The sequence below is a fragment of the Mauremys mutica genome, chromosome 2 (assembly GCF_020497125.1).
Source record: "Mauremys mutica isolate MM-2020 ecotype Southern chromosome 2, ASM2049712v1, whole genome shotgun sequence".
NCBI lineage: Eukaryota > Metazoa > Chordata > Testudines > Geoemydidae > Mauremys > Mauremys mutica.
The window spans coordinates 98,684,190-98,709,773 of NC_059073.1; the positions used below are offsets into that span (position 1 = coordinate 98,684,190).

The 25,584-nt window shown below is 43.0% G+C and overlaps 1 long non-coding RNA gene across 1 annotated transcript; it reads left to right on the top strand.

Annotated features, from left to right (window-relative positions):
- The first annotated feature begins 12,831 nt into the window (after nt 1–12,831).
- On the top strand, nt 12,832–23,356 carry LOC123362719. The gene is made up of 3 exons (XR_006576533.1): nt 12,832–12,976; nt 21,247–21,545; nt 23,190–23,356. It is a non-coding gene; the product is annotated as an uncharacterized LOC123362719 (long non-coding RNA).
- Nucleotides 23,357–25,584: the final 2,228 nt, after the last annotated feature.

The window sequence follows — 25,584 nt, forward strand, 5'->3', positions numbered from 1 at the left end:
CAGATCTGACCTCTAATGGCAGCAACAGAGGACAACTTGTGATTTCTTTGGCTTAATTGGTTCCTTAAGGAGAAGGCACAGAGTCCCACTACTATCACCGGTGAAATTACAAATCGCAAATATATTGCACTCGGTAACTACTTTTTGTTGTAATTTAATTATCAGTAAAATAACATAACTACTACTACTGAAGAATACTCATTAATCCTGTTAGTTATGCTGGGGCCACAAAGGCTTTGTTTATAGAATATCAACCAATATCTGCCTTCTGCTATATGCAAGCAGTTCCCATTTTTTTTAGTAGGAGTTGTGTACCCATGCATGTCAGAACAGAATCTGTCAGGCCATAACAGTCACTAAGAGTGCAAATGAATACTTGTTTTCAGTGGCACATTTACCCCATTGCTAGCAACTGTGTGATGTAGGGTTTCATTATATGGTGCTAAATGCAACTGATCTCCTGGTTCACCATTGGTAGCAATGGGGTAGATGCACCATTACCGAAAAATGAGTAATAAAATTTGCAGTGCAGACAAAGCCAACACGCTAGAGGATTATGCTACCATATATTGTTAAGTTTATTCTTTTTTTTTTCTTTTTTTTAATGCTGGAAAACATGTTATTGCCTTGAATAGTTTATTCCCTAAACTAAATGATTTTTTCCTTTTTCAAAGACATAATTTCAACAACCACAACAAAAAAGATGGACAGGTATCTCAACTGCCTGTGTTGCTGATGGCATAAGATCTCATTTTAATCCAATTTAAACAAGTTTAATTAAATTGCTTTGATTCAGTGATTACAACATCCTATATGCCAATTTTAAAAATAAGGTAACAGTCTATTTTCACACATTCTGTTCATAATCTTATTTACTGGTTACATCAGGTAGCACTTACAGTCAGCCAAGCACTATCTGCACGATAAGCGGAATTTAAGTGCTGCATAGGTCTTATACTGCCGCAGGACACAGCTGTGAATTTCACCCACTACCAATGAACACAGTAGTTATAAAGCCACCCAAGAAGAGGACAGCTTTTTCACCTGCATTCTAAAGTTTAAAGGATTCAGTTTTCATTTCAGTCTATTCAACAACAGACAGAACAATATAAAAGCACCAGTTTAGCTTGATACTTCTGAAAGCTCATTTTAAAGCCCAGACCTGGCTTGTGTGGAGACTGAACTCCTTGAGTAAATATGCTCAGCCATCATATTCTCTTACAGCTCAGTTAAAACAATAATAAAACAGTGTTGCTTTGCTGTATATTACTTGAAATTGGAATAGATGGAAGGTTTTTGGTTTTCCTTTCTGTACCTCAGATAACAAGAAAAAGGGGAAACAAATGCCATGCATGTCCTGTTGAGTGTGTCAAATCCTCCTGCAGGTGCACAGCCTGAGAAGCTGGAATGTGGGGTGGGAAAAGTTACAGGGGAAAGAGAAGAAGGAATCCTCCCTCCCAGGCTATAGAGTGGCTGCAGAGCTGTTGGTGGAAGCTACTTCAGCCTGCTGAATGAAGTAGTCCTCCACACTTCTTACATGACCCTACCGTAGGGCCTACTGCTGGAGGATCTGCACAACAGTTGATCCTCTGGCTCCACCTCTACTTGCTCATAGTCAGGCAGAAAGCCTCTCCACACATCAGAAATCCATCAGTGTGTGTGTTGGGCGGGGAGTGGCATTCTCCATGATGCACAGCCCCCTCCCTGGCAGCAGTATCGCTGACTAGACCATCTGTGCCAAGAAAATGGAGGTAGAATTTGTCCCAGGCTAGATAAGCCTTTGATTAAAACATTTTAAAAATACATTAAAGGCATGTGCTTTTTTAAATCCTTCTCTCAGCTTTTCTAATCAGGAAATGGATAGGTTCTACTTGGCATGTGGGTAAACACAATCATGTAACTAAAAACATGTACATAGTTAAATCCTCCCTCCTCCAATCCTCCTTCTTGCCCCATTAACACTTAAGGGCTTGCGTCTATGTAGCACTAGTCACAAGAGTCAATAGATATTGACTGCCTGTCCTGGGATGTCTTTTGTCATCTTACTCAGATCATGTGCCTGGGGTCAGGCCAGGAAGTCTAGTATGTTCCAGCACTCATGAGTCAGACTCCTATCAGTGCAAGGTAAAAATGTGAAATTCAGGAGACTAGAGACCAAATCCTCAGCAAATGTAAATCAGAATAGTTCCATTGATTTCAATAGATTTATCTCACTTTACGCCAGCTCAGAATCTGGCCCCAGGAGGCCGAGGAAACTACCTCCTATATTAATGAGATGTACTGCACAGCCATCAAGTCACTCCGGTCTGGTAACAGTTAGCTAAGTGCCTCATTAGTGTAACAGGAATGACTCTTAAATCCCTGTCTCCTAAAATAATCCTATTATCTGTGTACACTTCTGTTTTATCTGACATTCTCGAATAAGGGAGCAGATGCATAGAGGACTTGAGACTTAATTCTGCTCATAGAAGCATACTATGCTTTGTGCGTAATTTTAGTTGTGCCAGCACTAAGCCCGTGCTCCTATTTGCACTGAAATGCAACAGCTGTTCAATCTCTGACACTCGCCTCAGGTTCAAGGCTTTAAGAAAATGAAAATCTCAACAGCAGCAATGACTAATTGTGGAATTCACCATCAGTTTATCAGTTTAGAAGATTCTACATTTAACAAAAAGAGAAAAGATTAAGGACTTTATGGTGTATGCCATATGAATTCTCTTTCTGATTAAAATTAATGAAATGTATATCTCTATCAACAGATAGATATTAGATTGACACTACACACCATATTCTTCATAGAAATATTGTTATAATATGATTATAGCATAACTATGACATGTTTTGTGCAATATAAGGCATGTGAGATATCATTGGAAAGGTTATAATTTACTATATATGATTATACTATTTGTATGCCTGTATCATTTTTGTATGAAAAGTTAGGAATATAGACTATACATCTGTACTACAAAAGAGTTTGCACCTGGGGAACGCCCACCAGACAAAATGCAATCAATCTGGCTGGTTAGCCAGGGATAAGTCAATGAACCATTAGGGAAGACAATAGGTCTCTGAAGATGTTAATCTCCCACCTTCCTGAGAAGCTTCCTGGGATGCTACAAATGGCCTTTGACTCCTGGCTGCTTTGACACTGCAGAATCATGTCACCTGGTACAGGATTCCATGATAGAATATCAGTACTTTTTTCACTGAGGGGATGGTAATCACACTGAAAGACAAAGGATTCCCACCATATGTAAATCCTGTTTGAGGCAGGGAAGTGAGGTAATCAGGGTTCATTCTTCACTGAATCGTGCCCAGGAGGCCTGCTGGAAACATCTAAGGGCTTGTCTACACTGCCACTTTATAGCACTGCACCTTTCTCGCTCAGGGTGTGAAAAAACACCCCCCTGAGCGCTGCAAGTTTCAGTGCTGTAATGTGCCAGTATAGACAGTGCACCAGTGCTGGTAGCTATGCCCCTCGTGGAGGTGGGGTTTTTTAGCGAGCTGGGAGAGCTCTCAAGTACACAAGCCATGTTAAAGCGCTGCCGTGGCCTGTGAAAGAAATACCTGTAGGTTTGAGCTGTAAGCAAGGGCAGCCTGTCTTCAAGAACCACTGCAATCTGCCAAAAAAACAACATTTAGGGTGAGAAATTACTACTTGTAGCCAGTTTCTATAGTGTATTAAGCTTAGTTTGCATGTTTGTTTTATTTACTCAGTAATCTTCTTTGATCTGTTTGCTATTCCTTATAATCACTTAAAATCTGTCTTTTGTAGTGGTTAAACTTGTTTTTGTTTTCTCTAAAACCAGTTTGTGGAATTCATAATGGCGGGGGGACACAAAGCTGTGCATATCTTCCTTTACATTTAGGAAGGCGGCAAATTTCAATAAGCTTATGCTGTTCAGTTCTCTGTGCAGCACAATACAGATTTGGGTTTACACTCCAGAGAGGGAGTGCACTTGAGTGCTGGGCAATTCCTTAGCTGAAGCCTTCTCCTGCAAAGCTGATTTCAGTGTCTGTGTCCTTCTGCAGTTGAGTACGTCCCTCCCCGTCTGTGTGCTGGAGGAGGCTTGAGGACCTGACTCAGCAGGACAGTGTAAGGGAGCCCAGGCTGGTGGAACAGTCAGTCTCAGTGGTCCTCCTGTACATCAGGTGGCACCCCGGAGGGGGGGGGGCAACCCATCACAATTAGTATCCTTCTTTTGGTACTAATAGAATTTCATCTTTTCAAACTGTCAAGCATTCAGAAGTCAACTGGAATGGGGAAAAAAAATAACCAGCCCCCACAAGAGTCCTTGATTTAGCTGCCTAAATACACACAACTTGTCTCTCTTACATGTTATAGCATTTCAACAGCAACAAACAGCTTATAATATATCTTTACGTATGAGTTTAGAATAGAGTTCAAACTAATATTTTCTTTAAATTCTATGATTTTATACTTTAGCTGGCAAGACTACAGATGAAGATCCCAATTCAGTAAAGCTCTTCAGCACATGATTAAATGTAAGTACATGCTTAAGGGCTTTGCTGGATGAGGGCCTAAAAGCCTTAATTTTTTGGTTTACACACTTTAGATAAACAATACCTATATATGCATGTAAGTATTAAAATAATAACATCATAATCTCTATGCCTGCGAGTGGAAGTCCTGGAAACCTAATTTACTGGATTTCACATATCTTCAAACACATTTGAACATGGCAAGACATAATAGTCAAACAATGCCTCAAATTCACACCACAGAGCACCTTCGTCACCCATCATGTATTAAAGAATGTTGCCAAAGGTTATGACAAAATAAATGTGTCAACAATTTATTGTACTATAGTCTAATTGGACTAGTGACTATTTAAGCTGAATTATACCTGAAAGCCATCATGACCTAAATAGCTTACAGAACTAGATTTTTCCCTGCTAGATTTGAATCAAATATATGACTCTGAGCAGCTGGGAGTATATCTTTAAAATGTTTTCCGTATTATACCTGTCAGAGACATATTCTATCATTGTTACCATTGCTATTAACAAATGATTACAGCATGCTTCCTTACTATAATTGGTATATACTTTTAGGCTTATTTGTTCATCTTGATACGTGAGATTAACTCATGGAATTCCTTGTAACACTTTTGTGAATTATGCATATAAATCCCCACAAGATTTTTGCATTAGGAATGGACAGAGTAAATGCAAAGACTATTAGAAGAAGTGGATGCCAGTAGCTAAGGATCATCACCCATAGAACTAGCATTAGCATTTATTTTATTCAGCAGTAATGCAAGGAACCTACAGGCCTGTAGCCTGTAAGACATTGGCTTCAGCAGTTAGCATAAGGTTTGAGGCCTATAACCTTTGGCACAGATCCGTGGCCTAATGGTCACCCCTGAGTTTGGGGGAAACTGGAAATAAAATGTGTAAGGGTATGTCTACACTACAAGACTATTTCGAATCAACTTAAGTCGAATTTGTGGAATCGACCTTACAAAGTCGAATTTGTGTATCCACACTAAAAACACTAATTTGACTGTGTGAGTCCACAGTAACGGGGCCAGCGTCGAATTTGGAAGCGGTGCACTGTGGGAAGCTATCCCACAGTTCCCGCACTCCCCGCTGCCCATTGGAATTCTGGGATTTCCCCCCAATGCCTGCTGGGGGAAAAAATGTGTCGAGGGTGGTTTTGGGTAACTGTCATCATTGAACCGTCAATCACGCCCTCCCTCCCTGAAAGCGCCGGCGGGAAATCTGTTAGCACACTTTTCTGGTCAGTGACAGCGCGGACGCCACAGCACTGCGAGCATGGAGCCCGCTGCGATCATCGCTGCACTTATGGCCGTTGTCAACTCCTCGCACCTTATCGTCCACCTCTTCCACAGTCAGCTGCTGATTAATCGGGCTACTTTTCAATGGTGCTGCGAGCACTGGTGGACCATGGGGGACGTTTTACCAACATCAACGTCGGGTGGCCAGGCAAAGTTCATGACGCGCGTGTTTTCAGGAACTCTGCTCTGTTTAGACGCCTGCAGGAAGGTAGTTTCTTCCCGGACCACAAAATAACTCTTGGGGATGTGCAGATGCCTATAGTGATCCTCGGGGACCCACCCTACCCGCTAATGCCCTGCCTCGTGAAGCCCTATGCAGGCACCTTGCACAGCGACAAGGAACTCTTCAAGTACCAGCAAGCAGCGAGCAGCGTGACCTGTGACTGTTCAGTTTCTTTACAGAGAAGCTGAACCTGGCCCTGTTTCTTTACCAAGTTACTGTTGACCAGCATCTGCAGTTACATACCCCGTCCACCCCGCTTCCCCCACTTCCAACACATGTTTAAAAATAAAATACATGTTCCACTGTAACTTTACAAAGGTTTCTTTATTGATGACTTTGCATTAAAGGGTTGAAACTGGGACGCAGACTGTGCTGGGTAGGGTGTGCGGTGATGTAAAGACCACCTCTAAACTCGAGGAATGACAGGCTCCTGCTCCCAGAGCGGTCTGCAGTGCCGGACTGGATGTTTCAACGGAGCCTGCCATCCCTCCTTTTTGGGACTCTGTGTGCGGGGGCTATGTGGCCTTGTGGCGGGGGAGGACGGATACAGATTCCTCTGCTGCGTGGCTCTGTGGTCCAGGACAGGGACCGTTGCATGAGATCTGTAACCCCCCTCCCCCGCTACAAAGTCACGTACCCCCCCACCCACACAGAACCTGCAAACCACCTCCCATACCGACCAGGGTGCCTACTGACTGCACTATGTGTGTGACCTGCTGCTGATCCTGCCCCCATCTCTGTACCCTGCTAAAGGTGACTGTCCTATGCAATACCCTACCCCCTTCCCCACCCACCCCTTCAAACGCAGCGTTGTGTAAAAAAGCATGACGGAAACAGTAATTAACAGCAAAGTATTTTTAATAATTAACCAGACAGTCAGGGGATGAAACTGGGATTGGGGCTAGGGTGAGTCAGGAAGGGAAGGAATTCTCAAAAATTACGGTATGAGAGCTTTTGGGTACTTGAGCACTCTTCTGGGGTGCAGTGGCAGTTTTCACGGCCCCTGGCGCCACTCCTTCTGGTTACTTTGGGTGACGGGAGGTATGGGACTTTGTGGCGGGGGAGGGCGGTTGCAGATACACTGCGGGGGGCTCTGTCCTCCTGGCTGCGGTCCTGCAGAACATCCACAAGGCGCCGGAGCGTGTCCGTTTGCTCCCTCATTAGTCCAAGCAGCGTTTGAGTCGCCTGCTTGTCTTCCTCACGCCACCTCTCCTCCCGTTCGCTGTGTGAGCGCTGGTACAGAGAGAGGGTCTCCCTCCACTGGCTCTGCTGGGCCGCCTCGGCTCGGGAGCACCCCATAACTTCAGCGATCATCTCGTCCCGTGTCTCTCTCTTTCGCCGCCTAATCTTTGCCAGCCTCTGTGAGGGGGATGCTGTGGCAGGTCTGGAGACAGTCGAAGCTGTGTGATGGGAAAGAGGGAGTGAATTCCTTGCAAAGATACATTTCTGCGAACAATGAACACAGTCTAGTCTGTGTCTGTGAACAACACCATGCACAGCACCTATCTTGTCCGCAGTCCTGCAGCAGGCAATCCGGAAAGCATAAACTCTGCACCTGTTCTACCCCATCGCAGTGTCCCCCGACCCTTGCACTTCTGGGTTGAGATCCCAGTGCGTGCGGGTGCAAATTTCAGTGTTGCGGGTGGTTCTGGGTAAATGTAGTCAGTCATTCCTTCCTCCGGGAAAGCAATGCCAGACAATCATTTCGAGCCCGTTTTCCCTGGATTGCCCTGGCATACCGTGGCAACCATGGAGCCTGTTTTGCCTTTTGTCACTGTCACCGTATGTGTACTAGATGCCGCGGACAGAGGCGATTCAGCAGCGCTACACAGCAGCATTCATTTGCTTTTGCATGACAGCAGAGATGGTTATCAGCCATATTGCACCATCAACCACGCCAATGTAAATTGGCAAGGTGATGACGGGTAGCTGTCCTATTGCACTACACCTTCTGCTGCTGTCATAGGTGCCCCTGGCCGAGATCGGCCGGGGGCGCAAAAGACAAAACTGGGAATGATTCCCCGAGTCAATCCCTCCTTTATGGTATCTAAAAATAGAAACAGTCCCACCTAGAATATGGGGCAACTGTACTAGGGTTTTAGTGTATCAGAGAACTACAGAGCACAGCCGCTCTGTGTCAGATCCCACAGGAATGATGAGCTGCGTGCCATTCACAGGGGGTGCCCCTCCAACAACCCTACCTGTTGCTTCCCTCCTCCTCCAGCCTTCCTGGGCTACTGTTGTAGTGTCCCCCCATTTGTATGCTGAAGTAATAAGGAATGCAGGAATAAGAAAAAGTGACTTGTTAGGGAAATGAAATGAGGGTAAGGCAGCCTCCAGCTGCTATGATAGTCCAGGCATTACAGAATCTTTTCTTTACACATGAAGGGCGGGGGCTGATGGAGCTCAGTCCCCTGTTGCTATGATGAAGACGGTTAGCAGGCCGTCTACTTATGGGCTGATGATGAGGACAGGTAGCAGTCCTATTGCACTACATCATCTACCGCAAGGCTGATGATGAGGACGGGTACCAGTCGTTTTGCACCATCAGTCACCCATGAGGCGGGGGAGGGGGGGCAAGGATGGTACCGTAGCGTGCCGCAGCATCGCGTCTACCAGCAGCATTCAGTACACATAGGGTGACATTTACAAGAGTCAAGAGAGGATTTCTTTCCCTTTTCCTTCTGGGGGCGGGGGGTGGCTGTACATTGACGAGCCATGCCCTGAACCACCGCGGACCCTGTGTTTGACCCTAGAAGCATTTGGAGCTCAGCCAAGAATGCAAATGATTTTCGGACACAGCGGGAACTGTGGGATAGCTTGCGTCCTCAGCCCCCACCTCCCTCCTTCCCTCCATGAACGTCCATTTGATTCTTTGGCTTCCCGTTACGCTTGTCACGCAGCAGCGTGCTGACTCTCTGCTACGCCGTCTGTCTGGAGATTTTTTTAAAATACTTTGGACCAGGCGTAACATTATGGTAATTTTCCTAATTAGATGCAGGAGTTGCCAAGCGAGATCGCCCTGAGGAGGGTCACTGAAGGAGATAGAGAGCGCATGCTGCGTGAAAGCCAACACAAACCAGGGGCCTATGCAGCCGTGCTCGGGGAGGCAGTGCTCCCTGAGTACCTCATGAAAGCCTGGCGCGGAAAAGTGTGCTACCATGGAGCACCCAATAAGGCAACTCTCCCCAGGAACCTCCTGCGGATGCTTTTCAATTACCTCCAGGAGAGCTTCGTGGAGATCTCCCAGGAGGATTTCGGTTCTATCCCCATATATATAGAGACCTCCTTTTCACATACTTCAGCTTCCTGTTATATTAAGAATAAAAGTTTACATGTTTAAAGCACTTACCGAGTGATCCTTCCCCTGATTCAGGGTCCGGGTTAACGGCCGGGGAGGGTTGGTAGGGGCTCTCCGTGAGGGTGATGAAGAGATCCTGGCTGTCAGGGAAACCAGCGTTGTAAGCGCTGTCGCCTGCCTCGTCCTCCACAAACCCTTCCTCATCTTCCCCGTCCGTGAACATCGTCGAGGAACTGTCCGTCGACACTGTCCCATCATCAGAGTCCATGGTCACTGGTGGGGCAGTGGTGGCAGGCTCCATAGCGTCCGTTTGCCGCTTTGATTTTTTTGGTAGCCTTGTCTGGGGTCCTTGGTTTTCACGCAGCGATGCGTTGCATGACGGCTGTATCCTCTGTCTCTCATGGCTTTGGAGACCTTCTCGTAGGTCTTTGCATTCCGTTTTTTGGAGCGCAGCTCCGAAAGCACAGACTCCTCGCCCCACACACCGATCAGATCCAAGACTTCCCAGTCATTCTATGCTGGATCCCTCTTTCTATTCAGAGATTACATGAACTCCTCTGCTGGAGAGCTCTGCATCGCTGCCGGTGCTGCTGAGCTCGCCCCGATGTCCAACCACGAAATGAGATTCAAACTGTCCAGACAGGAAAAGGAATTCAAATTTTCCCGGGGCTTTTCCTGTGTAGCTGGTCAGAACATCCAAGCTCGGACTGCTGTCCAGAGCGTCAACAGAGTGGTGCAGTGTGGGATAGCTCCCGGAGCTACTAAGTTCGATTTGCATCCACACCTAGCCTAATTCGACATAGCCATGTCGAATTTAGCGCTACTCCCCTTGTCGGGGAAGAGTACAGAATTCGAACTAAAGAGCCCTCTATGTCGAATTAAATGGCTTCCTGGTGTGGACGGGTGCACGGTTAATTTGAATTAACGCTGCTAAATTTGAATTAAAGTCCTAGTGTAGACCAGGCCTAAGAGGAAATTTTGACCATAACAACACCAGCCAGCCATAGGAACATGAGCTAACACCAGCTTTTGGACAGAAAATCAGTAGATATCTGACCACAAGAGTGCCATGGTAACAAATTGACATATATGAAGGGCACCTCAGCATTAGTAGGGTGAGGAAATACAAATAAGGAAGAGGGGAGAAACGCCTACTGAATATGCATCAGACATAGTGGAGTCAGCATAACTATTGAAAGTGTCATTGTAAGATGTGGTGTGGAACAGGAAGGAGGTGTAAGGTTAGGGAGTCAATCCTGGAAGTGTCTGCCAGTTACACTAGACATAACTGAATAAAAACGTAAGGTAGCTTTTTCAAAAGCTTTCAGCATTGGCTTAAATTTGCTCCCATTGAAGAGGCATCTCTATGGCTCTCCTAGTGTAATTGGCAAATACATTCTTGTTTCAACAGCAGTAAGAAAGCCCTTCTAAATTGTTGCATTAAGCATTTGCATTTTAACTGTATTACAACAGATTTAACCTTTTGTAAAAGTTACTTGGCATTCCAAATAAAATTCCCAAATACCTTAACTGAAAGACTGTTCCCCTAAAAGGCCACATTCTAGCTGTTGTTTGAATGGTTATTCAATTAATAAAGGCTTAATTGTAGTTCACTCCATCAGTAATACATGTACCAAGTGGATTATAGATGTAAGACCTACTTTTCAGATTGCACTTAATTGGACCTCCCTTCTAGAGCCCACAGCTTGTGGACACAGTAAATACAGTACAAGATTATGCTCAGAATTATTTGTGGGTGCAATTTAGATGACTGAGATTTCCACCTGGGTGTACCTACAAATTAGTTAATAGATCTCTAAATTGTCCAGTTTACATTTACAAATAATTGAAGGCACAAAACTGTGATCAGAATTATTTGTGTCCACAAAATCAACTGTGTGTGTGAAAAGAGAGACTGGTTGTGAAACTTCTGGTTGAAAGTGCTACCATAGTGTTATTATGAAATCTAATTTACACGCTGTTTTGCGGTTTATATATATATAGTGTGATGGGCAAGGCCAGATGGCTACAGTAAAGTAGTAAGGAACAGGTATGTTAGCCCCAGGCTAACCAAATCCCTAGTACCATGGTAACCAAATGGCAGTTGCTCCAGGTTAATCAAGACACCTGGGGCCAATTAAGATCTTTCTAGAAGGCAGTGGAGATAGCTACATTGATTGGGCCACCTGAAGCCAATCAAGGACTGGCTGGAACTAGTTAAAAGCCTCCCAGTTAGTCAGTGAGATTTGGGTGCAAGAAGCTGAGAGTGAACTGCTGGAGGATTGAGGAGTACAAGCATTATCAGACACCAGGAGGAAGGTCCTGTGGTGAGGATAAAGAAGGTGTTTGGAGGAGGCCAAGGGGAAGTAGCCCAGGGAGTTGTAGCTGTCATGCAGCTGTTACAGGAGACACTATAGACAGCTGTGATCCACAGGGCCCTGGGCTAGAACCCAGAGTAGAGGGTGGGCCCGTGTCCCCCCCCCCCCCTCCCCCAAACCTCCCAACTCCTGATCAGACACAGGAAGAGTTGACCTAGACTGTGGGTTCCACCAGAGGGGAAGATCACTGAGGTGAGCAAATCCGCCAATAAGTGCAGGACCCACCAAGGTAGAGGAGGAACTTTGTCACGATAGATATACATCCACAGATTGTATTTACAAGCCCAGATACTCAGCTGTAACCAGTATCCACTGGGTGCAACTGAGGCATTTAAGGGATGGCAAAGGTTTAGTTAGGCTTCTTTATCCTTGGGCTAGTTCTATGCTTGTCCTGAGATACTTTAGAGCAGCCTCCAGGATATGCTAAACTATGCCAGATGGCTATGGTTTCAAGGGCCATTCCACAATCCAAGAATAGCCAGTGTGCAATAGTGCTCAGGCCACACCTAGGGCTTCATGGGTACTGGAGTAGAAACCAGCTATGCTGGCTCTGTGCCAGCTAGAGCCTTCTCTTCAGGAGAATCCTCAGCTGGCTTTCAGCTCCTTTGCATTGTTGGAGCAGTGCAAAGGGACCACAGCAGAGAAGATAATCTGTCCCACAAGGAGTATGCCCACAGGAATGAGAAGAGAACCATGTTCAATGCAATACAGTACAGTTCAATACAATACAGTGAATAAAAATATGTTCTGTAAATTAAGATATTAATAATTACAAGACTGCACAAAATGTGATAGGCACTTTAAGCCATAGAAAAACAGCCCATGCTCCAAACAACTGACATTGCTAAGACATAAAGCACTAGGCAAGCAGACAAGCAGCATAGATGATGTTAGACACACTTTTATGCCCCTTCTCCACTACATCCAACTCCCTGCTGCTTTCCCCAGCCAACCTGCACCACCAATGCTGCCTCAGTGCTCCTTATTTGAACTGCCATAGTATAGCTTCAGGCCAACAAAAACTAGTCAACCAGGTGTAATATTTTTAAGCCTTTGTATTTGTCAATGTGTCTGAATGCATTCTAATTAATTTTGTAATGTGCTAGCTTAAACTGCAAAGAGAGAAGAGAAAGCATGAGAGAGACAGCAAAGAAAGTCATCCATCTCACTGACCTCAGAGATGGATAACCTGCTTCATTCTTTACTGAAACTGTGGTGGCAGCAGCATTGAGGATGGAACTGGAGAAAGGTAGGAAATAAAACATTTCCAGGCAAAATTAGATATCCCGATTAATGATCTCAAAAACCCCATAATGGGTTTTTCACACCGCCTGATAGTCAGTCTTTTTTGTGGAAAGTAGCTGGATATGGGCAAAAATTGAATGCCACTCTGCTGTGTCTAGGATCACTGGGGAATGTATGAAATGATGCCAATCACTAACAAAATGAGCATTTGGATGACATTAAAATATGTTCTGGAGGGATGGAGGGGAAGCTAGGAATGTTCCTATAGATGTCCAGACTGGCATATTTAATTTCCTCACATGAATTTTCTGCAGCAGAGATTATCTTCAGTCTATCTAGGTCACTGCATAAGGGTATTTCTTACATTTATTTTTTGTTAAATGCTAATTGGTTTATGAGGACATTCATAATCACATTTCATTTGTCAAGCAGCAATATAATTTATATATAAATACCATCCTAGCCAGGAAGTCATTAATCTTTTATCTTAATTAAAACACTGCATGAGGGCAGTGGAATTCAGTGTGCAATATCAACATTCAGTGGTGTTCTGAAGCATATATTGACTGCATGCCTTCCATTCACTATGCAAGCTGAGATACAGGATTGGCTATAAAAGATGTAATATACAAGGATGCTGCAGGTTTTGTTTGGCTACAGATCTTAAAAAACTGTAAGAAAATCCTGGTTAAATCCTGGAATACTGCCTTTGGAATATGCTGCTGTATTGCTAAATGCAATTAGTGCAGTTCTGAAAAGGAAGTTTAGAATCTAAATTTTACTTTTTGTTTTAATGGTGGCACAGTTACAAAGAAAGCACATGGACACATTTTGGATTACCTACTCCCATCTAATTGTCTAGTGTGTGTCTGTTTGCCAAGGTGGGGAGGAATGCTCCCAGCTGCAGTGTAGACATGCCTGTGGTAGGAACATTTGAGCAAGGTGCAGCAGAGATGTGGAGGTCCCCTTATGGGTACACGGGACATTAGCTCATTGCAAGGCCGATAGGTTTAAAAACAAAAAATGACCAGTAGGTAGGAGGGGAAAAAAGCTTACAATGAAGAGGAAGAGCTAGAAGGATGTGTGCTGAATTCAGTCACATCATCCTTTACTTTTTTATGGTATCCCTTTTCCACTCCCCATATCATCTCCACACCATTTCCCTCGCTCCTTTATTTGTGTTTTGTCTATTTTGACCCTGATCCTTCAATGAGCTCCATGTGGATAGGCACCTGCATGTGCATGGAGCATACTGTCTCCAGTGGGATACCATCCATGCAGAGCTCATTACAAGAGTACGGACTTCGATTTTAAGTGCTTCAGGGCAAGGATTTCATTTTCTGAATGCCTGTAGAGCCTCAAGTATACTTGTTGGGACTATGTAAATTAAAAAAAAAAAGTTGGATGGACCTGTCATGAGCTTCCATTTAGAATAACCTTTTTTCTTCGTAGATGGTAGCTCACATGACCCAGTTCTCAGAAATAAGAGAAATAATGTAGGAAGGCTACATCAAAGAGAAAGGAGTAATATACAAAATGCCCATCTAGCTGTAGTTGCATTGCATTATCCACCAAATATATCATTACAAAATCAATGATTCAGCCCCATAAATGCACACTGTACTTAGAAACACAGCCCAAGCCACAGGCTGTAGCTAATTCTTCCAAGGCTGATCGATTTTCTTTCTGTCCCCAAAATCTAATAATCCATCACAAACAGTCCAGCAACATGGTGCAATAGTTCAGGAAAGGGAGGGTGTGTGTGTATGGGGGGCATTAAGAAGAAGAAGGTGGTAACACAGATATAATCCACTTTTTCAAGGTAAGGAGGGATTAAAAGAAGCGACAACAGATATTTGGGCCCAGAGTCTCAAAGGTATTCAGGCACCTTTCACAACTGAAATCAAAGGGAGTTAGATGTCTCAGTATCTGTAAGGATCTGGGCAAAGATGTAGAGGGGGAAAGTATGATGAGGGGATTTGATGGTGAGGAAAGGGGACTGAATTTCATGTGGTAAAAAATAGAAAGACGATGAAAGGATTCAAATAGGGGGATAACATAGATCAGAGTAGCGGAAGAGAAATTTGGTTTATCAAAGGCATTTGGGATACCTTGAAGAGGGAAAGACTCAGAAGGTCAAGTTAATCAAATTAAGAGGCAATCAAGGCAGGGACAAGCATGTTAGCCATGGGGATAGTAGAGAAAAGACAAATATTACAGAGGAAGAAGTGATAGGAGTTAGTGAGACTGGACATCCAGGGAAATAAAAGAATCAAAGATTACAGTGAGATTGCGAGCCTCAGATAGGAGGGAAAATGGAGTTGTCAATTAGATTAGGGAAAGGATATCAGAATGAAAATCTGGTGTTAGAGAGAATGAATTTGAGATGGCAACAGGGGACCTGTGTGGGACCTTGAATTGCAAGAGAGTAGGGAGAGGTTGTAGGCTGAGAGTTAAATTTAGAAATCTTCCACACACAGATGTTAATTGAAGCCATCAAAGTGCATGAGAGAAAGAGGAGGTGGAAACTTAGGACAGTGCCCGGAGAGACACTAAAAGAAGAGGAGGAGGAAGAGCAACTAATGTAAACATTGAAGAAATTGGTAGTAAGATAGAAGAACCAAAACAGCACAGAGCTACAAAAACCAACAGGGGAGAGAAAGTGGAGGAAGAGAGACAAGGTTCCAGAGGGATAAGAATAAGGATAGAGAAATATCCTTCTCATAATTTAGTGAGGGGAAAATCTTTAGTGACATTGAGATTGACATTCAGTGAAGCAAAGAGAATGGAAGCTGGCTAGGAAAACAGAGCTGAGCTGGAGGAAAGGAAGTCAAGACAGCATACGAAGAAAATATTCTCTATGATTTTGGAGACAGAAAAGGAGGAGGAGATTATGGAAGGGGGGTAGGATTGAGGGAAAGGTAGAGAATATTTGAAGATTGGAGGAAAGATGCTAGAGTTGTGAATGCTGGTAGAAATAAGGAAGAGAATTTTGGAAGGAGCCATGGATATCAGACGTTGTGAAGAGATGAACTGTGGAGGAAGCATATGGATCTTATGTTTCCCACATGCAGAGAAGTTAGACAAAAACATAAAATCTTTTGCTGAAAGTTTGTAGTGTAACACTGCTTTATTTCTTAGAATTCAGAATGATGATACACACAAACTCTCACACAGAAAGAGACAAAGCATGCTACTCTCTAAAACAGACAGGCGTTTCTCACCCCACCTTACGATAGGCTGGCTGTATCAGAATGACTCTGATCATACACTTTCTTTCAGAGCTCTCTATCCTGCAAGCAAGACCAGGAAACGTCTCACAAGTTAAAGTGACAGCCTATGATTCCAATACCATTTTCAAATACACCACGTCTTTTGAAAGGCACTCCCATTCATGCCTCTGCTATTTCTGTAGTGCTCTTGAAGAGGACCTAGAAGGAGAAGTCCTCATTGGACTGGAGGAAGATGTGTGGATCAGCTTCTGAAAGAAGCTCCTTCAGAAAATTGCATCATCACAGAACATGAATATGCCAAGTCGATGATCAGGTTATAGCTTAGTCCTTTGTGTACCAGAGGACTGCAATGAGAATGTGGTTAATAAATGACATTCACTTGGGTCCAAGGTCTAAGTAAATGAGGCAATTAGTGATGTAGGGAAAACAAAATACATGATCACTGCAAGTAAATTGATGAGTCACACAAAGAAAATTATTAATTATTGTGCTTCCAATGAATTAAGATTAATGATACTTTGGAAGCATTTACTGCATGCAGGCAGTACCCACAAAAATTGTATGCTGTATTCCTTCTTGCCAGCTCCAGGTCTTTTAACCCCAAAAGCACTTAGTACATTTCTTATTGCTTCTTTCTCCCCAGTGGCTATTTTGTCACTTTAATTCCAGATATGAGCAGGAGCAGTTCTTTTAGAAGTCACTACTAGCAACCACCACTTTATGAAAGTATAGCCAGACTGACATGCAGTGCTATAGAGTAACTTAGGTGGCATCCATCCCCCAGGAAGCTTAGTTTATGGTTTGTCTTTAAGGAACCCTCAATGTGCAGTAACAGAAATAGAATGATTGGGGAATTTTCTTCACTTTCATTTTCTTCAAATATTGAAGTCGTTCCTCTGACCACGGCAGAGGATTTTGCTTTGTTTTTATGCTTTACTTCTAACGTAACTCCTTTCCATGGGAATTTTTTTTCATTTATCAAGATCCACAATTGCTATAGTATGAGACTGGAATTCTGAAAATGGTTTGAATAGTGCAAAATAATAATTCTGTGAATTTTAGTTAATTAAAAGAGCTTGAATCTATGTATAATATATAATAAATGTATATAGAAATATGATTATATTATGTTAGTATAGCCAAAACATTGATCTAATTGTGGATTGTTTTATTTTTCTTTTAGCCTTACCCAGCCACCAGTCATCTTTCATTGTCACTCAGTTCATCCACAACACAGCAAAAGGGGTCAAATATAGTATGGTTAGGAGAACTTGGCAAGCATATTTTCAAAATGGCCACTCCCCAAGAAGAATCAAAATGATTTTTGTCTGAGTAATACAGGCTACTGCAGCACATCCAGTGCAGCTCTTCAGTCAGGGAAGAAATGATGTCTTGTTTCTAGATCAAAGATAAGGGACCACAAAAGGTTTAGTTCTAATTATAAGGGGAGACCAAGTTCAAAAACGACCTGCACCTTGGTTACCTGATCTGTTTGCCTAACAGAATTTAGACCTTTTCAAAGTTAAAATAGCAACTAGAGCCCAAAACAGGTTAGACATTCATCCTGACCCTGGAGAACAATTATTTTTTTAGGTCTTTTGCAACCCTTTTACACTGAAGATGTATTTTTCCGCAGGCCCAGTTTCCCATACTTTATTTCCCCATCAGTTTGCAAAGTTGTATTTTTATCACTGTAATATATGCAACTTGAGATGCATGCCTGAATGCTTTAGCTTTTGGAGCTGGAACAAAATTCCAGCTCATATCACTTTCAAAATGTTTTGCAAAGAATTACTGAGTACATAAACATCTCCTTCAATCAGCAAATGTGTTCATAGGCTAGTTATCAGGATTATTTGAGACTAGTTACCAGGAGACTTGTGAAGTTTCAATTATCACTAGTCAGCTGACCTGAATAGCCACTGACACCTTCCCAGTCTCTCTGGGTCAGATTCTGCTATGGTGGCATAAAGGGGGTAAAAAGAGCCCTCACAGAATTCCTATCTCATAGCCACCGTTCCCTGCCTGGCACAGAGTTAACATAACTACTCTGCTTGAGCCCACTTTGCAGAGTCCAGAATTAAGAAGGTGCAAAAGTATTTTAGGGCTTGTGAGTAGCCAGAGGGTGAATCTACAGTGCACTAGCTTGCTGTGTGCTAACTCATGTGTTGACCAGGCTACCATGCACTAAAAGTTCTGTAGCGTGCTTTCATTTTCTCCCATTTCAAGCACACTGCAGAATGTTTAGTATGTGGTAACAGGGTCCATGCAGCAAGTTAGTGCCCTATAGAGTCACATCCCTGGCTTGCCACACCCTAACTTGCAATGTAGACAAGTTCTAAAAGCCACCTCTATCCGGTCTTTCCCTCCTCTCAATCTCTGAACAAAACCAGAGGAAAACAGAATCTGACCCTTTATTCAGAACTGCTGATGATTCTCATCATTTAGCTTTTAAAAATAACTCTTCAGAGCACATCACACACTGCTAAGAGCTGTGAATGACTCTTTGTTTTGAGAAACAACAAGCTGTCCATTTGTTGTAACAAAAATATGACAGTTTACCATACTTGTTACTGTGAACAGTTATTATTTCTTAACAATATCTCACTGTTCAATTATATAAATAAATTATGCAGGTATTTTATAATAGACCTGTTTGTCATTGTTTTTATTCATTAAACAAATGGAAAGTATTTAGCCCTTTTGTTTTCACAGGATTAACACATTTGATATATAAGAATCATCTTAAAATTTGTTCCTGCTCTTTAGCAATTTGCGCCCAGTAAATTGTCTCCTTATCGTAGCATTTTATTTACCCGACTCAAACTGTTACAGAAAAGGTGATTGAAATAGTCATCAGTGTTTCAGATAGCAGGTGCTGGATAATAATATGAAAGGACTTTCTTGTAAAACTAAACTGGCCTTTAATTGAGAACTATTTTTTATAGCAGAGATGCTGCAGATGCTGCTAGAATTCTAGTCAGGGTACACAGACTGACTTCTTAGTGCCTCTTCCAAACTCTTCCCTCCTGCAACCTCTGCTCCTCCTTTCAATTTCCAGGCAGGAATTAGTGCTAAGAATTACAATGTAATTAATATTAAACCATGCTTGTTATCTCCCAAATCTTCAACTCCTCAGTGACCTTCAAAGTAATGACCTCTGCTTTATTTTAACATTTAAAAAAAAAAGTCTACTTACATTATAAGCCCCTTGGGGTAAAGACTGCCTTTTTGTTCTGTTTGTACAGCTCCTCACACAATGGGATACAAGTCCATGACTAAAGCTTCTAGGTGCTGTGATAATGCAAATAAATAATGCTGATAATAGTCTGAAAACTGAGGCAGAATTTGTTATTTGTATTGTGGTAGCACATAGGAGCCCCTATCATGGAACAAGAGCCCATTTAACTAGGTACAACCCTCCTGTGCTTGCCTCCCACTGGAGAACTCAATATCGGGACCTCCCCATACTTCCCCCTCAACATTCCACATGGCATTGGTGTCAGTGGACTATCCTTACCACTCCACTTATGGGAACATTAAAGATAATGCCAGCTTCACATACACTGACCTGTGAAAGTCACGGTCCGTGTATGTGTAGCTGAAATGAAAATAACTGTTCTTTCCCCTTCATAAGTTCTGTTCCATTAAGTTTTAAATGGTTTTTTTAATTGCCTGGTTTTTGTTACAGAATAAAATTCTATTTTTTGAACAAAATTAATCTTTATTAGTTCATAGCATACGCTGGCTGGTGCTGAACAGGTCTGACAGCAACCAACTGTTATTTCACTGTGTCACACAATTCATAACATCACTCTCAAATAATATTAATAGGTACATTGACAATATAATATTCCTATGTACACAGCAAGCACTGCAAGATTCATACCAGGCATAAAAAGAGCACAGCCAGATAGAGCACACTGTAGCAATATACACATTACTTTGGCTCACTATTAAAATAGTGTTTCAAAGCCTCCCTAAGCCATATAGCTCCACGTTGAGCTCTTCTAATAGCCCTTGTATCTAGCTGTTCAAATTCAGCAGACATCCACTCCACCTCCACCCTGGTGGAAACTTTCTCCCCTTTGCTTCACAGATATTATGCAGGACACAGCAGCCAGCTATAACCATTGGGATATTTTTCCTCTCTGAGGTCCAATCTTGTAAGTAAACAACACCAACCATCTTTTCAATGACCAAAGTCACATTTAACTGTAATTTTGCACCCACTGAGCCTGTAATTGAAGCACTCCTGGTGCTGTCAAGGTGTGTGGCTTCATGAGTCATGGGAGCAAGGGGTAGGCTGGGTTGCCCAGGATCGCTATTGGCATTGCAATATTCCCAGTGGTAATCTGCTGGTTAGGAAAGAAAGTCCTGCTTGCAGCTTTCTGAACAGTCCTGTGTTCTTAAAGATTTGCATGTCATGCATCTTCTCCAGCCTGCCCACATTGATGTTGGTAAAGCATTCATGGTGATCCAACAGTGTTTGCATAAACATAAATAATGGCCCTTTCTGTTGATCTACTCTGTCAAGGCAGTCTCATGCTAAAATAGGGATATGTGTGCCACCTATTGCCCCACCACACTTCTGGAACCCCATTGCTGCAAAGCCATCCATTACGTCCTACACATTGCTCAGAGTCACAGTCCTGAGTAGTAGGAGGTGATTAATGACTTGCACACTTCCGTGACAACAGCCCCTGCCATGGATTTCACAACTTCAAATTGATTCCTGACTGACCAGCAGTAATCTGGCATTGCAAGTTTCTATAGTGCAATCGCCACTTGCTTCTCAACTGTTAGTGCAGCTCTCGTTTTAATGTCCCTGCTCTGGAGCACTGGAATACAGATCCAGGAATGTGGCCTTGCACATTTGAAAGTTCTGCAGCCACTGCTTATCATCCCAAACCTGCATGACAATGCAATCCCACCAGTCAGTGCTTATTTCTCAGGCCCAGAACAGGCGCTCCATCATCTCCAGTTGCTCCGTGAATGCCACTAACAATCTTGATTTTTTTTTTCTTTTTATGTTCCACAGTAATCTATTTACCAAGGAATCATCATGTTCCCTGCAGCTCCTCTTGCAGTGCTGCAAATACTCCAGGATCATGCACCCTGTGCTTGCAATGCTCATGACAATCGATGCTTCTGCAGAGATGGGGACAGCGGGGAGAGATGCCTAGGTTTGTGCGATTTTTGAGATGCAGAAGAAATTATGGGATGGAGAACGCTGCATTATGGGATGTTGACCCCATGCTTCCAGTAACCCCTGCATGACTCATTTCAGCCCCATCAGATATTGAAAGAACTTTCCAAAAGATGCTGTGCTGGATCATGGTGAGTTGCACAGTGGGATACTTGCCCATAGTGCACTGCACTCTGCACGATACAAGCATTCCTGGTGAGGATATGCACTGCCGACACAAGGAGCCAATTGTGCACACACACAAGAGATGTAATAATTGCAGCGGCTGTATGTCAACGTGACTTAAGTTGATGTTATTTTGTAGTGTAGACATAGTATGACCTCTTTTACAGGAGGCTAGTGTGGAAGTCTGAAAGTAAACATAACTGTAATTGTCTTTGTTGTATATTTAATCACATGAAACATGAAAGGTACAGTATAAATTGGGAAATTATACATTGTGCAGAATATATTAGTGCTAATGGTTTCATTGATTTATAGATGTATTTTATATCATTCTAACGAATGTATAACTAGTGTTACATGATCTCACAGTGTATTTCTTGGTTAGCATAGCTAGACTGAGTCCCCAGAACAATACTGAGCTCCTGTCGTCATCAAGCAACAGAATAACCTCTCTGTTACTGGCAGAGGGTACAAAGGTAGCTCTGCTCTGGCTGCTGTTGTTGCTGTACCAAAGTGTTTCAATTTCTCCCCAGCCAGGAAGCATATCTCCACCCCCAAGATTTGCTCAGAGAGTTATCTCCTGAGACAGGGGGGTCTTCCTATTGCCTGCAAGGAGCCACACCCTTTAGGGGCTGCCTGAGTGAGTGCCAAGAAACATTCGCCCAGCCAGCACAGCAAACTGCCATGATAGCAATACTTACAGATGGGGAAAAGGTATCATGAAGACTTTAAAATGAGAATCCGTACAAACAGATTTCCAGATGAGACCCACTTTCCTGGCAATTACTTAGAGCTATTAAAACACACAGAGATTGAAAGGCCAGAAATCAACAATGAAACAAAACAAAAAAACCAGTAATAAATTAGAGAGATTTTACCTAACCCTTACATGGGTGCACAATGTGTGGCAGAGAGACTAAAGAGTTTCCTTTCTCTTGCCCTCCTTCCTCTTTGCATAGGCCATGTTAGATCTGGGCAGAAATGAAGTGACTGTGCTCCAGGAAGCACAGAAGTTTTGCCCTAGTTACTCACCCAGGAGTGCACCATGTCTCAGTGGAGATGAAGAGGTGTGGAGATTAGGCAGAAGCAGATTGCAAACCTTTTAGGGATTTAAGGGTTAAAACTAACATATGGAATTCCACCCAGAAACTCACAGGCAGTCAGAACAGCATCTGATCTGACATTCCACTTAACACACAGGCCACTTCATTCTGCACCAACTTTAGTTTCTGGCGTTATGTCTACACAGGGATTAAAAAACCTGTGGCTGACCAAGGTCATCTGACTAAGGCTCATGGGGCTTGGGTGGAGGGCTCAAGCCCAAGCCTGAACATCTATGCAGTGATTTTTAACCCTAAGCCCAAGTTCTGTGATCCCAAGTCAGCTGACCCATGTCAGTTGTGCCTAGCGGTGGGTGTTTTATCCCTACATAGATGTACCCTGAGTGGTCTCTAGCTGTAGCACCAAATAGGGCACATTAGAATAGTCTAAGCCAGCTGTGACTTACTTTTCAGTACTAAGATATCTGGCATCCTTCATCTGATTCTTTTATTAAGGTAACACACACAAAAACTGGGTTATATTAACCATTTTATTTAAATGTATTGCAGAGTACAGTGAAGGCAAAGTGAATCATTGACATCATCAATAAAGAAAAGGGCACAGTGTAGAGACTTTCAGTCAGGATGACAACAGTGAATCAACCCCCTCATTCCAAAAGTACTCATTCAGTACCCCTACAGTGTGATCCAGGGTACTTGGTTTCAGAAGGTTACCATAAATATCTTACTTGGGTACAAAGTGAAACCAGCCACACTACGGTTCCAGCTTGTATCTAATTCATGTTGACCAATGTTGCCTCATTGTTGCCTTCTAGTCTCCTGCCTGTCTGTACCCAATTGTTATCTCTTGCCTTATACTTATAGTATAACCTCTTTAGGGCACAGTGTTTATACAGTGCCTAAAACAATGGAGTCTTAGGCACCCGAGTCGTGGACCAAGTGCAAGGGATTATACAAATAATAACTAATAATTAATAGAATTACCATATAGGTTACAAAAAGGGCATCAACCTGTATAATTACTAGAAGCCCTGGATTTTATCACATTTATCTATTTTAAGGAGTGGGAGTAAATATACTCTACTCCTAGTGACGGCCTGTGTTATGGATTAACTTTCAAAATTCAACAGTAGTGAATCGACCACTTGGCTCAGAAGAACTATCGGTAGGACAGTGAGATCATCTGTGTGTGTGTGTGTGTGTGAGAGAGAGAGGTGGTACTAAAAATCTGTTATCACATAGAAGATTTCCATCACAAACTATTGCTTATTAAGGCATTACCAGCATATAGGAATACTAGTTTGCACACTCACAAGTTTGTGATAGCCCATTATGTAATGCACTTTCTGTCTTATTTTGCTGGTAAAAACTTTACTGCCAGTTCCATAGGTAAAATCCAAGATTCTGCCTGCTCTATTGGCCCAACCTGTTTCCTATTAAAGAGAATAGAGAGACTCCCATTGCCATCACTGGGAGTTGGATCAGACCCATGTGAACATTAAATATCCCACATTTTTCATAAAGGCAGGATTTTGATCAGACTAAAACTTCCCTCCCAGACCATATTCTGCAATTGTATACCTGTTTGTAACAGATATAGCAATTTCCTGCAATATCCTGGACAAACTTTATTCAATTAAGTTAAATCTTGTTGAATTACGTTTAAGCATTGAGTTCAATGCAAATGTTTATGTATTATTCTGAGATTCAAAAGACTATATTGAACAATGTAGCAGACACAAATGATCTTTTGGGACAATCTGTTTGGAGTGGAATTCCTAGGAAGTACTTGGGAAGAGGAGATTGCAAACTCCCACCTCCAGACTCAGCTTTTGAAGCCTTACCTTGAGATGGGGACCTTTTGTTTGCTGATCACCTGTTACATGATGACTGTTCAAAGAGCAAGTGTATAAAGGAGTCACTGACTTACTCATTATGGTTCTTGTTCTAAGTAAAAGACTGATGAACTGGTAATCACAAGAAAAACCTTGGGTGGGCATTGAAGGTCGGTCTGTAGGGGAAAAACTTCGGTGATTAACCTCATAGGTCATCTTGAAATGCCCAAACAACAACTAGGAATCCATGTTGGCTGCCCTTCTTCCCCTTCCTCAGGTGTAGTTTCCCACTCTTTCTACCAAAAGGCGGGAAACCAAGACCTGTAATCTGCCCAGTAAGAGCAAGGTATATAAGAGCTAGCACATCAGAAGGAAGGAAGGGGCTGCCCTTCTGAGTGGCAGAGTCTGGAGGTGCTGCTGCTGCAATTGTTGGAAAGCACAGCAGACATCTCAGCTCTCTAAATTGCCTCAGAGGTGTACGCTGAACACCACGATCAGCCATCTGGCTGTGGGAGGGTAATTCTCACTTGCATACAGAAAGTGTCACCAGCTGCCTTTCTTTCACTGAGGACAAACACACACCCAGGATGTCGCAGGGGGAGTATAAGCCAAGTCATCGCTGGGGCAGAGCCATCATCGCCTGATCCTGAGGTCCACTCCTTACCTGCTGGTTCCACCTACCTGGATGGAAACCAGAGCTGTCCTGTCATCGTGAGGGTCCTCAGAGTTGCAAGACATGGTAGTGGTCCATTGATCCTCCATCCTCTTACCTGAGTCCTGTCCTAGGGGAGGCAACTTATCCTCAGTCACAGTCAGCATACTACTGGTCCTGAACTTACCTTTATATCACCTGTTGTGGGGGTCCTTGCTTTATTCATTTGGATGACCTCTGGTTTACCTTCTTTAGAACTGTTGATGGCTTAATAAATACCTTGGTTGTTTACACGCACACATCCTTCTTGGTTTATCTTTTTTTTAAGGGGCTAACAACAAACCCCGATGATAGATGTGGATAGGGGGATGTTCCTCTAGACTGCTTCAACAGGTCCACTGGCAAGAGCCCTTCTTGGAGTTGAGGATGATGTCTGGTGAGTTTATTAGCATGTGTA